The sequence below is a fragment of the Mauremys reevesii genome, linkage group 12 (genome assembly GCF_016161935.1).
Source record: "Mauremys reevesii isolate NIE-2019 linkage group 12, ASM1616193v1, whole genome shotgun sequence".
Classification (NCBI taxonomy): Eukaryota; Metazoa; Chordata; order Testudines; family Geoemydidae; genus Mauremys; species Mauremys reevesii.
Window position 1 is genome coordinate 153,461 of NC_052634.1, and position 14,460 is coordinate 167,920.

General features: G+C 54.3%; 1 long non-coding RNA gene across 1 annotated transcript; it reads right to left on the bottom strand.

The window, feature by feature from the left end:
- Window positions 1-358: 358 nt before the first annotated feature.
- Window positions 359-2,750, bottom strand: LOC120375558. Its single transcript, XR_005586630.1, has 3 exons — window positions 2,365-2,750; window positions 2,119-2,230; window positions 359-733 (listed from the first exon to the last, which is right to left on the bottom strand). It is a non-coding gene; the product is annotated as an uncharacterized LOC120375558 (long non-coding RNA).
- Between the last annotated feature and the right edge of the window lie 11,710 nt (window positions 2,751-14,460).

Here is a 14,460-nt window from a genome sequence, read left to right on the forward strand (position 1 = left end):
GTGTATCAAATAAGCCAAGCAAGAGCCATCGCTACACAAAATACAATTGATGCGTGAAATCTTGCCCTCAACCCTGCCTCCCTCTCCCATCCCATCCACATCAGCCCCACTAGAGCAGAGACTCAGTCAACACCCACAGTCACCGCTCCACTCTAGCGCCCACTGCCCTGCATCATTTCGGTCCCCTACTTGTTCATAGCTCACAAGACCTAGCCTGTGGGGATGCACACCTAACACACCTGCCCGTGTCCTACGAAGGGAGACAGCACAAGGACAGGCAAGAACAGAGAGAGAGACACAGACAGTGTGTTTTGGCCAACACATTAGAGGAGAGAGAGAGAAAAATGTGGGAGGGAGTCAAGAAACTCAACAGCTGGAGTCATCCTCCTCGATCCAACCTTCTGCTGCGTAGGACACACTGTTTGTGGACAGAGAAAAGACCAGCCCCTGAAAATGGGGACCTTGTCTCTCTCGTAACCACAGCAGGTCAGGAATCTTTTCCTACAAACCGAGCCCCAGCTAATGACAAGTCTCAGCCTGGAGGCAGATGGGCCATTACCTGAGTCCTCCCCAAACCAGACACTTATCTCACTGATGGTGACGGCTGCTCCACTCCCAGATCGACGGCATCGCCATAGTCTGGCATCAACAACGCTTGTGGTCTCCCGGCTCTTGGTGCTTTCCATCTCAGAACTGGGGTGGGCTCTTACCCTTCACTTCTTTCTCCGTGGTACTAAGCACAACAGAAGAGGGAAAAACAGAAGTTATCATCGGAATCTGCAGTGTTGTGTACGTGGTTGTTCTCCCATCTCCCATTACACCTTTATAGCTCCATGGAGTCATGAAGAATCCCCTAGCTACCACCTGAGCTGGAACAAGAGCTATACCAGGGAAAGAATTGTGCCCAAGCCTGGATGGGGTCCAGTCTGAGGAAAAAACTTACTGAAGCATCTCTGAGGGTGAGATTACCTGTGTTCAGTTTGATTAGACATAGATTTGCGCTTTTTAATTTGCTTGGTGACTCACTTTGTTCTGTCTGTTACTATTTGGAACCACTTAAATCCTACTTTCCGTATTGATAAAATCACTTTTTACTTATAAATTGCTCATCCTCTATGACAGTGATAGAGAGAGATGCACAGCTTTTGCCCCCCCTCCAGATTAACTCTGGGTTAATTAATCTGGAGGGGGGGCAAACAGCTGTGCATCTCTCTCTATCAGTGTCATAGAGGATGAGCAATTTATGAGTTTACTCCCTATAAGCTTTATGCAGGGTAAAACGGATTTATTTGTGTTTGTACACCACTGGGAGTTGGGCATCTGAGTGCTAAAGACAAGCACACTTACGTGAGCTGTTTTCAGGTAAACCTGCAGCTTTGAGGCAAGTAATTCAGACCCTGGGTCTATGTTGGAGCAGATGGGAGTATCTGGCTCAGCAAGAGGGTGCTAGAGTCCTGAGCTAGCAGGGAAAGCAGGGGCAGAGGTAGACTTGGCACATCAGTTGGCAGCTCCCAGGGGGGTGTCTGTGATCCAACCCATCACAGGGGCTGTCACTGCCCCAAGTTCTATTGGTGTGTGAGATGCCACCCTCCCTCTCCCTCTCCCACCCACCGTACATCAGCCCCACTTGATGAACAGAGTCAGAGTCAACTTCCACACTCACCCCCACCACTACCAATGGAGGATCTAGTACCCATCACGCTTCTCTTCCTCCTGCCAATGCCCCAGTGGGATGCAGGCTCTCCAGCCCTAGACTGTGAGCATCCACCATTGCCATGTTCTATGCAAGGAGACAAGGAGAGAGACAGAAAGAGAGAGCGCGCACATGTTGGCCAACATATGAGAGCAGAGATATGCATACAGGTGCTGAGTTTGCCTCCTTCCTGTAGTCACCTTCCTGGCTCTCCACAAAGAGTTATCGCACTTTGGGAAGACTCCATAGCACCTGACAATTCCTTGAGAGGGCACAAAGGATTCCCCCAAGCTTATCGTGCCCCGGTGAGATGCTGAGGCCTTTCCTCAGGGGCCTTCCTCATACTCACAAATTCTCTCCACTGACAAGAGTATTTGCAGCTCTCCCTCAATACTGAACTTCAGCAAGTTTCCATTTGCTCTTACTCTGCAGATCACTGTCCGGCTTCCATCCCTAGGGATGGGCTCCGGGTGGCTGCTCCTTCTTTGGTCTCTGCCACAGGTTGGCCGATCTCTCATCTGACCAATCTCAGTATGACTGAAAAGAGAAAGAGAGAACACTTGTAAGCTAGGTCACCACTTGAGCATGGAAGAACACTGGACACACGTCACTGGCTGCTGCTCCCTCCTTCTTTATTCTTCTTCAGCTTACCCAGGGCCTAAAATACTCACCACTCCTAAGGAGCTTCAGCCCTCCAGGAAAGGGACAATCCCAGACCACTGCCAGCCACAGGCAGAGCTGGACCTTCCCCAGGACCTATCCCATGGATACGAGAAGCATCTCTCTGCTCTCCACGAGGCACCTCACTCTTCAGATACTGGATAGAGAAATATCATTTCACAAAAACACGCACCTGGCTCCTCCAACATTACAAGAGAGCTCCTCAGCTCCACTGCAAAGTGAAACAGCTAGATTGTGCAGGTCTGCTTCCTGCAGATGCTCCGCTGCCCTGGAGCAGCCCTCCGCAAGAACAGCAAACCACCTATGGAAGAGCCATCACTGCCAAAAACACTATAGGTGCACAAGGCCTTCCAGTACCTGCCTCCACTCTCGCACCCACTACCCTGCATGATTTTCGTCCCCTCCTACTTCTTCATGGCTCCCGAGACCTAGCCCGTGGGGATGCATCCCTAGCACACCTGCCCGTGTCCTATGAAGGGAGACACCACAAGGAGAGGCAAGGACAGAGAGAGAGAGAGAGAGAATGAGTGAGTGAGTGTGTGTGTGTGTTGGCCAACACAGAGAAAAGAGCGAGGGGAACATGGGAGGAAGGCAAGCAACTCAGCACCTGGATTCATCCTGCTGGAACTAACCTTCTGCTGCGTAGGACACACCGGTCCTGGCCAGAGACATGAGCAGCCCCTGAAAATGGGGCCCTTGTCTCCCTTATAACCACAGCTAGTCAGGAACCTTTTCATACAAACCCAGCCCCAGGTAACGGGGTTTCCCTACATGGAGGCAAGTGGGCCGTGAGCAGATCCCTCACCAAACCAGTCACTTATCTCACTGACAGTAGCAGCTGTTCTGATCCCAGTTGGACGGCTTTTTCGTGGCATCAACAATGCTCGCAGCCTTGTCCCTCTCGCTTGCTTTCCATCGCATGAGGGCAGTAGACTCTGACATGTGACTTCTTTTTCCTTGGTACTAAACCCAGCAGAAGTGGAAAAACGAACAAGTTACCATCTCCGTCAGCAATGTCACGTAGTCTCTTAATTTCATATCTCCCGTATCCCACGGCTCTGCCTTCAACCCATCCTCCATTACTACTTTACACCTGCATCTAGAAGTCACTTTGCTCAGGAGACTCTTGTCCCTTCCCCAGCCTTAATACCACAGTGCCCGGTACTCAACGAGGAAGCACAAGGCCTGTAAACAGAGCCGGCTCCAGGCACCAGCTGAGCAAGCTCGTGCTTGGGGCAGCACATTCTACGGGGCGGCTTCCGCCCAAACCTAGGGCAGCACAGCTGCTTTTTGTTGTTGCCGTTGTTTGCTGTTCCAGCTGTCCTGTAGGGGCTGAGGAGGGGAGCGCCATGCAGCAACCTCAGCAGGGCAGCCCGCGTCCTTCCCTCCCTGCTGACCGGAGTGGAGCGGAGCCCTTCCGGCAGGCGGCGCAGCAGTCGGGGCCGCAAGGTAAGCGCCCCGCTGAAACGCTATCCGCCCCCCTTCTCTCTTTCCCCTCCGCTCCCTCCCCTTCCCCACCATTAGACCGGGCACACACTCTGCAGCACAGAGTCCCCTGGCGCCGGTCGCCCTGTAGGGGTTTTTGTTTTGTTTTTCCCCTGCTTTGCCGACCGCGTCGTTGTTTCTCCCCCCGCCCCTCCCCCTTTGCCACTCCAGCCGCGCCATGTCCCCCGCACCAGCTTTGCCACTCCAGCTGCGCCATTTTTTCCCGTTTTGCTGCTCCGGTGGCCCCGCCTGAGCCGGCCCTGCCTGTAAAGAAAACTACAGTGAGTAGAGGTAAGGAATTGAAAGCACTGACCTCTTACTCACAGACAGTTGTGCAGAATTCAGAAATCTGAGGACTGTTCATGTCTCCTTAGAAGGATGTTCAGGCAGCTCAGCTTCACTTCTGCCACCCTCTCTTCCGGCCAAGGCTCTTGGACGATTCCTCTGTAAACTAATAAAGCCAACCAAGAACGATCACTACGCAGAGCTCTATGAATGCCCTCATCCCTGCCTCCCTCTCCCATTCCATCTACATCAGCCCTACTTGATCAACAGAGATGCAGTTAACACTGATAGTCACCACTCCACTCCACTATCCACTACCCAGCATGATTCTCGTCCCTTCCTACTTCTTCATGGATCCAGGAGACCTAGCCTGTGGGGATGCACACCTAGCACCCCTGCCTGTGTGCTATGAAGGGAGACAGCAGAAGGAGAGAGAGAGAGAAAGAAAGTGTTGGCCAACACTAGAGAAGGGAGCGAGAGAGAGAATCATGGGAGCAAGGCAAGCAACTCACCACCTGGTGTCATCCTCCTGGATCCAATCTTCTGCTGAGGAGGGAACACAGCTACTGGACACAGAAATGAGGACCTTGTCTCCCTCATAACCAAAGCTAGTGAGGAACATTTTCTTATAAATCCAGCCCCAGCTGATGGGGTGTCCCTACCTGGAGCCAGGTGGGCCGTGAGCAGAACCCTCAGCAAAAAACAGACACTTATCTCAGTGACAGTGGCAGCTGTTCCGCTCCCAGATGGACGGCTCTTACCTGGCATGAACCATGCTCGAGGTCTCGTCGCTCTCGCTTGCTTTCCATCGCATGAGGGCAGTAAACTGACTTCTTTTCACTTGGTACTAAACCCAGCATAAGGGGGGGAAAACAAGTAAGTTACCATCTCAGTAGGCAATGTCTCATCGGCTCTTCTTTTCCCCTCTTCCACATGGTGGAGCTCCACCCTCAACTCTCTTTCCATCACACACCTTTAGCACTACAATGAAAAAGGAGACCGTTGCACCTACACTTAAAATAGTCACGTACCCAACAAGGAAGCACATGGCCTTACGACAGCAAGTACAGAGAAGGAATTCAAAGTACAGACCGCTTACTCACAGCCAGTTATGCAGGAGACAGAAAGCTGAGGACTGTTCGTGTCTGCTTAAAAGGATGTCCAAGCTGCTCAGGTCCACTTCTGCCTCTTCCTCCTCCAGCTAGGGCTCCCGGACTATTCCTGTGCAAGAGCAGCTGCAAATACCAAGCATGAGCCATCACTACACAAAGCTCTTCTGATGCTTGAAATCTTGCCCTCATTCCTGCCTCCCTCTTCCATTCCGTCTGCATCGGCCCCACTTGATGAACAGAGACCGAGTTAACAGCGACAATCACCGCTCCACTCTCACACCCACTGCCCTGCATTATTTTCATCCCCTCCTACTTCGCCAGGCTTACCGAGACCTGGCCTCTGGGGACACACAGCTAGCTCACCTGCCTGTGTGCCATGAAGGGAGACATCAGAAAAAGAGGCAAGGACAGACTGACAGAGTGTGTTGGCCAACACTAGAGAAGAGAGAAAGAAACACGGGAGGAAGGCAAGCAACTCGCCACCTGGAACCTACCTTTTCTGCAGAGGACTCATCGCTTGTAGCAGAGAAATGAGCAGACCCTGAAAATGGGGACCCAGTCTCCCTCATAACCACAGCTAGCCATGAACATTGTGTTACAAACCCAGGCCCAACTAACAGGGCGTCCCTACGTGGAGCCAGGTGGGCCGTGAGCAGAGCTCTCACCAGAACAGACACTTATCTCACTGACAGCAGTAGCTGCTCCGCTCCCAGATGCACGGCTAATGCTTGATTTCGACAATGCTCGTGGTCTCGTCGCTCTCGCTCGCTTTCCATCGCATGAGGACAGTAGACTCTGACCGTGACTTCTTTTTCCTTGGTACTAATCTCAGCAGAGGGAGGGAAACAAAAAAAAATTAGCATCTCCAACTGCAATGTCACGTAGTCTCTTCATTTCACGTCTCCCGTATCCCAGCCCTCCACCCTCAACCCATCTCCCTTTACTACTTTACAATTGCAACTGGAAGATACCCATAAAAACGTAAGAATGGCCAAACTGGCTCAGACCAACGATCCATCCAGCCCAGTATCCTGGCCATTGCCAGGTGCCCCAGAGGGTATTAACCCAACGGGTAATGATCAAGTGATCTCTCTCCTGCCATCCATCTCCACCCTCTGACGAACAGAGGCTAGGGACACCATTCCTTACCCATCCTGGCTAATAGCCATTAATGGACCTAACCTCTACGAATTTATCCAGTTCTCTTTTAAACCCTGTTATAGTCCTGGCCTTCACAACCTCCTCAGGCAAGGAGTTCTACAGGTTGACTGTGCGCTGCGTGAAGAAGAACTTCCTTGTATTTATTTTAAACCAGTTGCCCATTAATTTCATTTGGTGGCCCCTAGTTCTTATATTATGGGAACAAAGTAAATACATTTTTCCTAATTTACTTTCTCCACACCTCTCGTGATTTTATATACCTCTATCATATGCCCCCTTAATCTCCTCTTTTCCAAGCTGCAAAGTCCTAGCCTCTTTAATCTCTCCTCATATGGGATCCATTCTGAACCCCTAATCATTTTAGTTGCCCTTCTCTGAACCTTTTCTAATGCCAGTATATCTTTTTTGAGACGAGGAGACCACATCTGCACCCAGTATTCAAGATGTGGGAGTACCATGGATTTATATAAGGACAGTAAAATATTCTCTGCCTTATTCCCTATTCCTCTTTTAATGATTCCAAACATCCTGTTTGCTTTTTTGACTGCCGCTTCACACTGCGTGGACATCTTCGGAAAACTATCCACGATGACCCTAAGATCTCTTTCCTGATTAGTTGTGGCTAAATTAGCCCCCATCATATTTCATGTATAGTTGGGATTGTTTTTTCCCATGTGCATTACTTCACATTTATCCACATGACATTTCATTTGCCATTTTGTTGCCCAATCACTTAGTTTGTGGGAACTTTTTGATGTTCTTCACAGTGTTCATTGGATTTAACTATCCTGAGCAGTTTAGTATCATCTGCAATCTTTGCCACCTCACCTTTCTTCAGATTATTTATGAATAAATTGAATAGGATTTGTCCTAGCATTGACCCTTGGGGAACACAACTAGTTACCCCTCTCCATTCTGAAAATTTACCATTAATTCCTACCCTTTGTTCCCTGTCTTTTAAGCAGTACTCAATCCATGAAAGGATCTTCCCTCTTTTCCAATGATAACTTTATTTACATAAGAGCCTTTAGTGAAGGACCTTATCAAAGGCTTTCTGGAAATCTAAGTACACTTTGTCCCAAAATAGTCACTTTGTTCAGGAGATTCTTGTCCCTTCCCCAGCCTTAATCCCAGAGTCTCATAACAAACGAGGAAGCAAACGGCCTGTGAAGAAAACTACAGCAAGTAGAGGTGAGGAATTGAAAGTGCTCACCTCTTACTCACAGGCAGTTATGCAAAAGGCAGAAAGATGTGGAATATTCATGTCTCCTTAAAAGGATGTCCAGGCTGCTGAGGTCCACTTCTGCATATTCTCGTCCGGTGAGGGCTCCTGGATGATTCCTCTGCAAACTAATAAAGTCAAGTAAGTACCATCACAACACAGAGCTCTATTAGTGCATTTAATCTTGCCCTCATCCCTGCCTCCCTCTCCCATCCCATCTACATCAGCCCCACTTGATAAACAGTAACCAAGTCAACATCGACAGTCTACACTCCACTCTAGTGCCCACTACCCTGCATGATTTTCATCCCCTCTTACTTGTTCATAGTTCCCGAGACCTAGCATGTGGGGATGCACACGTAGCACACCTGCCCGTGTGCTATGAGGGGAGACAGCACAAGGAGAGGCAAGGACATAGACAGAGAGAAAGACTGTTGGCCAACACACTAGAGAAGAGACAGAGAGAGAAACAGAGCAAGGCAAGAAACTCACCAGCTGGATTCATCCCCCTGGATCCAACCTTCTGCTGCAGAGGACACACTGCTTGTGGACAGAGAAATGACCAGCCCCTGAAAATGGGGACCTTGTCTCCCTCATAACTACAGCTATTCAGGAACCTTTTCCTACAACTCAGCCCCAGCTAATGACAAGTCCTGGCCTGGAGGCAGGTAGACCGTTACAAGAGTCCTCATGAAACCAGACACTTATCTCACTGATGGTGACATCTGCTCCACTCCCAGCTTCATGGCATCTGCATAGCCTGGAATCAACAACGCTCACTGTCTCACGGCTCTTGGGCGCCTTCCATGTCACAACAGGGGTGGGCTCTTACCCTTCACTTCTTTCTCCGTGGTACTAAGCACAACACAAGAGGGAAAAACAGAAGTTATCATCAGAATCTGCAGTGTTGTGTAGGTTCTTCTTCTCCCATCTCCCATTACACCTTTATAGATACAATTAAAAAGCACGCAACGCACACTCAGCCTTTGGAGCTCCTGGCCAGAGAATGCTGTGAAAGCCAAGACTATAATGGAGTTCAAGTAAGAACTCGGTACAGTAACTCCTCACTTAACGTTCTCATTATGTTCTTGAAAAATGTGACTAAGTCCAATTTCCCCATAAGAATGAATGTAAATGGGGGGGTTACGCTGCAGGGAATTATTTTTTGCCATACAGGACAGTACTATAGTTGGAGGGTGCCCCCGCCTTACCCCACACGGGCACAGCCCACTGGCACTGGCGACAATGAGGCAGGCAAGGAGGCTGAAGGTGCTGTAGGCTAGCAGAAGCACATTGCACAGGAGCAGCGGCAGCTTCCCCTCTCTGCAAGCACCAGGGTCAGGGGCCTCAACCCTCGGCCGCCCACGCCGCCTCTTCCCCCAAGCCCCCATCCTTAACCTGCCTCTTCCTCCCCCCTCCTTCCCCTTTACTTCACACACCGGGTCCTCGCTCCTGCCCGCAGCCATCAGCTGGCTTGCGGCATTTGGAAGCAGGGGAGGGAGGGGGAGCCTGCACAACGAGTCTTCACTCCCCGTCCCCAGATGCCAAAAGCCAGCTGATTGCCACAGGCAGGAGGCCATGGGGGAAGGCACTGATCCGCGGGGTCTGCTGGCGGACGGGAAGTGCTGGGGTGGGAGGGCATAGGAGAGCTGATGGGGGGCTGCCGACTGTGGACAAAGCAGGCAGCCAAACGCTGTTATAGCGAAGCATTGCACAACTTTAAATACAGCATGTTCTGTAATTGACCGGGGACCAAAGATTGAAACAATGTTAAGCGAGAGGATGTTAAGTGGAGAGTTACTGTCAATTCATGGAGGATAAGTCCATCAACGGCTATGAGTCATGATGAGCAGGGATCGTGTCCCTGGCCTCTGTTTGCCAGGAGCTGGGAATGGGTGACAGTGGATGGATCACTTGGTAATTCCCTGTTCTGTTCATTCCTTCTGGGGCACCTGACATTAGCCACTGTCGATAGACAGCATACTAAGCTAGATGGACCTTTGATCTGACCCAGTCTGGCCATTCTTACGTTCATATGTTAAGCAGCCTGTTGCACCTGCATCCAAGACAGTCACTGAGCAGAGAAGACTGCTGTCCCTTCCCTTGGTCGTAATCCCACAGAGCCCCATGGCCAACAAGGAGGCTCACGGCCTCTGAAGAAAACTTGAGTGGTACGGATGAGGGATAGAGGCCATAATTGTTCACTCACAGCCAGTCATGGAGAAGGCAGAAAGCTGAGGACTCTTCATCTCTGCTTACAAGGATATCCAGGCTGCTCAGGTTCACTTCTTCCAGTTTCTCCTCCGGCTCCAGCTCTTGAACAATTCCTCTGCAAACTAATAAAGACAAACAGGAACTATCACTACACAGAGCTCTATTAACACCCTCATCCCTGCCTCCCTCTCCCATCCCATCCCCAGCCCCTCCAGTCGAGGAACAGAGACTGAGCCCACACTATCAGTCACCGCTCCACTCTACAATCCACTGCTCCCCACGGGTTTCGTCCCCTAGCTCGCCTGCCCGTGTGCTATTGTTGGAAAATCATAGTGCTAATGAAGCCTTTTTGCATTAGGCCTGAGTGAACCAAAGTTATGCTATGCTTGCCCAAACCGTGTTGGAAAGCTTACAGAACTCATTAGACTGAAGGCCGTGTATTTACCTATGTCAGCTATTTTGCTTATCAGTTTTATTTGGCTCCCCAAGTATATGTTGGCTCCCCAAGTGTATGCAGCTGCGTTCACATGTATGCATCCAAAGTATCTAGTACAAAGGGTCAACGGATGTATCTTGTCCTCCCTTCAGAATGACAAATGTATCCTCAACAGATGTATCTTGTAGCCCCCACAAAATGATATATGTATCCTGCATATCCAATTATCCCCTAATAGATACATGTACAGGGTCTATAGGTCAACCAAATGACGTAGACAAACGTAGGCTAAGTTGTTTGTTACCGGCTATAAAGGTAGGCCGCTTGGCCATGAAAGGTGTGTCTCTTTCTCTGGCACTAGCCGAGAGGAACACCCGCTCAGCTGACCGATCAATAAAGGGTGTGGTACTCGTCTTCCTGTCTCCGTGCCTCCTTGGTGTAATTAGGTAAGCTCCAGGGGGAAACGAGCCCTTTTGGCTAACACTATGAAGGGTGAGTGTTGGGTAGGAAGGAGAGAGAAGGGTTGAGGGGCCCTATGGGTGGAGGGAGGAATGGGGGTGCAGGTTGGGGAATGTTGGACAAAGGAGAAAAGGGTACTGGGGGGCCCACAGATCTAGGGACAGAGTGGGGTGCAGGTTGCGGTGGGAGGGAGGAAAAAAGGGGACTGAGGGGCCCAATGGATAGGGGAATGAACGGGGGGGTTGTTGGGGAGGAAGGGGCGCTGAGCAGTCCCTACAGGTGGGGGCATGGATGGAGGTGCAGGTTGTGGTGAGCTGGGAGGATGTTGGAGAGAGATGGGATCCGAGGAGTCGCTTGAATAGAGGAATGAACTGGGGGATACAGGCGTGTAGGTTGGGGAAAGCTGTTGCAGGCTGGGGCGTGTTGGGGAGGGAGAGAGGGGGCAGAAGGGGGCTATGGGAGAAGGCATGTATGGGGGAAAATAGGGATGGGGTGCAGGTTGGGGTGGCCTAGGAGGTGTTGGAGGGAGAAGAAAGGACTGAGGGGCCCAACGGATGGGGGGATAGATGGGGGCGGGTTGGTTTTGGCTAGAGGAACGGGCGTTCAGATTGGAGAAGGCTGCAGGCATAGGGGCGGGGTGGGTGGGTTGGGGACCAGGGAAGCAGGTTGGGGAAGGTTAGGGTGGGCTGGGGTTAAAGAGGGGACAAGGAAAGTCAGGGCGGGCTGGGGGGTACGGGAGGGAAGAGAAAGGTTGTGGGGGGCTGAGGGGGGTTAGATAATGTCACGGGGAGCTGGGGGGTTGGAGAGGTGGGGAAGGTCACGGCGCACTAGGGATGCAGGGGAGCTGGGGGTGCGGGGGCACCAAGGGGGCTTGGGAAATTCACAGTGTGCTGGGGGCACCGTGGGGACCCGTGGGGGAGGAAGCTTGCGGCACACTGCAGATGTGTGGGGAAGGGGTGGCCCATGAGGAGCTGGGGAAGCTCACAGCAGGGAGGGTGGGGGCATGGCTGGGTGAGAGAAGCGGTGGAGATGGGGGCTGTGGTTAGGCAGGGGAAGAAAGACACGCTGGGCCGGCCGGGGCCCCGTGGGGGGAGGGAAGCTTGTGGCACACTGAAGGTGTGTGGGGAAGGGGGTGAGGAGCTGGGGAAGCTCACAGGAGTGTGGGGACATGGGGGGTTGGGGAAGGTCGCAGGGGCTGTGGGAGCCTGGGGGGGGGGGGGAGGAAAGGCACGCTAGGAGGGTGGGGGGCTGTGGTTGGGTGAGGGAAGCTGTGGGTATGGGGGGGCTGTGATTAGGCAGGGGGGAGGAAAGGTGCACTGGGGGTGCCGGGGGGGAGGTGGCGATGCCGGCCGGGCTGACGTATCCCGTCGGGGCGAAGAAACACACGGTGGGGGGGCTGTGACTGGGTGAGGGGTGCTGGGGGAAGGCGGGAGGTGTGGGAGCCCGTGGGGAGGAAAGATGCGCCGGGGGCTGTGGCTGGAGGTCCCGGGGAGGTGTGGGGGGAGAGGGCTGCGGCTGGGCGGGGAGGAACGGGGCGCTGTGGGAGCCCGTGGGGAGGGAAACAGGCGCCGCAGGGCTGTGGCTGGGTGAGGGAAGCGGTGGAGATGGGGGGAACTGCGGCTAGAGGTTATGGGGATGCCGGGGAGTTGGGGAGGAGGGGCTGTGGCTAGGCGAGAGGGAGCAGAGGCGCTGTGGGTGCCGGGGAGGAAAGAGACGCTGTGGGAGCACTGGGAGAGTAAAGACGCGCCGGGGGCTGTGGCTGGGGGCACTGGGGGAGAGTAAAGACGCGCCGGGGGCTGTGGCTGGGGGCGCTGGGGGGATGAAAGACGCGCCGGGGGCTGTGGCTGGGGGCACTGGGGAGAGTAAAGACGCGCCGGGGGCTGTGGCTGGGGCGCTGGGGATGAAAGACGCGCCGGGGGGAAGCGGTGGTGCCGGGGGGGCTGTGGGAGCACATAGGGGGGAGGCGGGGCCGGTCCCAACATTCCACGGGGGGGGCCCACGTCCCGGCGCCACAGCGCCTCCCGCCCAACACACTAGCATCCCCCGATTACCACGGGCGGCCTCCAGACCGCTGATGTCACTTCCGCTCCAGGCCCCGCCCTGCGAGCGCAGCCTGTCGCGCCCAAAGCGCCGCCGCTGGGTCCGCGGGGGCTGATGGGAGTTGTAGGCCGGGGCGCACTGCCACTCCCACAACCCCCTGCGTCATCCCGCCCTGCGCCCCTCCCCGCAGCGGGGGCTGGGGGCTCTGGCTGGGACCCCCGCCCCGGTGAAGGATTGAACAGCTGGAGACTGGGGCCGTGCGCAGAACAGATGCAGAACTCTGCAAAACCCACCAGTGCCCGAGAGAGAGATGGACCCGGATCGATCCTATCGGCTTTAAACACAGATCGACAGACTGGAGCCAAGGAGGCAACACTGGAAAGGAAACGTAGCGGGGAGGGTTTTGCTAGGGGAACAGCTGCTATTAATTACTCCCCCCTCCCCCTGGGATCCCATCCTCTCCCCCGTCACCCCCAATTCCTCCCCCCACGAGCCACGTCACCCCCCAATTCCTTCCCCCTCCCCTCCCCGTCTCACCTGGGGCTCCGCAGGCTGCCAGCTGCAGTGTGATTCCCCTGCAGCGGGGGTGGCTGCTGCGGGGAGACAGCCGTGCAGCTGCACAGCCGAGCGTCCTTTGCCCCAGCACTACCTTCCCCCGCAGCCCCCCGAGCCCCGTCACCCCCACAGTCTCTCCTCCCAGTTTCGTCTTACCTTGGGCTCCGCAGGCTGATTGAATCAGCTCCCGCAGGCTGAGAGCTGCAGCCTGATTCAATCAGCAGGCCAGAGCCCAAGGTAAGAGGAGACTCCGGGGGTGACGAGGCGGGGGGGGGGGCTGCCGGGCAAACCGGGGGAAGGGAGCGCTCACGAAAAGAAGGCTCTAGCCTCTAGCTGCACAGAGGCAGGGGTCCTGTCTCCCAGCAGCATCCCCCAGCTGCTCGCTGTATGGTAACCCTAACAATAGGCAGTGGCGGCTCCAGAGCCCAGCGGGGCAAGCACCCGCCTGGGGCGGCCCTTTCCCAGGGGGGCGGCAGGCTGGGCCGGTGGACCTGCCGCAGTGATGCCTGGGGGAGGTCCACCAGAGCCCCGGGACGACCGGACCTGCCCCAGGCATGACTGCGGACAGTTCACTGGTCCCGCGGCTCGGCTGGACCTCCCGCACGCATGCCTGCGGCAGCTCAACCAGAGCCGCCGGACCAGCCAACCGTCCGCAGCTGCGGGAGGTCCAGCCGAGCCGCGCGACCAGCGGACCCTCCGCAGTCATGCCCGCAGCAGGTCCGCTGCTCCTGCGGCTCGGGGGCGCCTCCCGGGCATGATTGCTTGGGGCGGCCAAATTTGTAGAGCCGCCCCTGACAATAGGTTCTAAACCCGCTTCAAATTTAGCGACCCGTTCCTGCCAACCGGCTCCAGCTCACCACTGTACGTAGGTATCTGTGCCCCCCACGACCCCCTAAGAAACCAAGGGAACCCTACAGCCTGGACGTAGATATCTCTGCCCCCCAGAAGCTTCCTAATCCTTCCCGGGATCCCTCCAGCCTGGACGTAGGAATCTGTGCCCCTCACGAAACCCCATAAGCCTCCCAAGGATCTCTACAGCCTGGATGACGCTATCTGTCCCCCACATAAACCCCCAAAGCCCCCGGGGACCCCTCTTCTCTGTACGTAGGTATCTGTG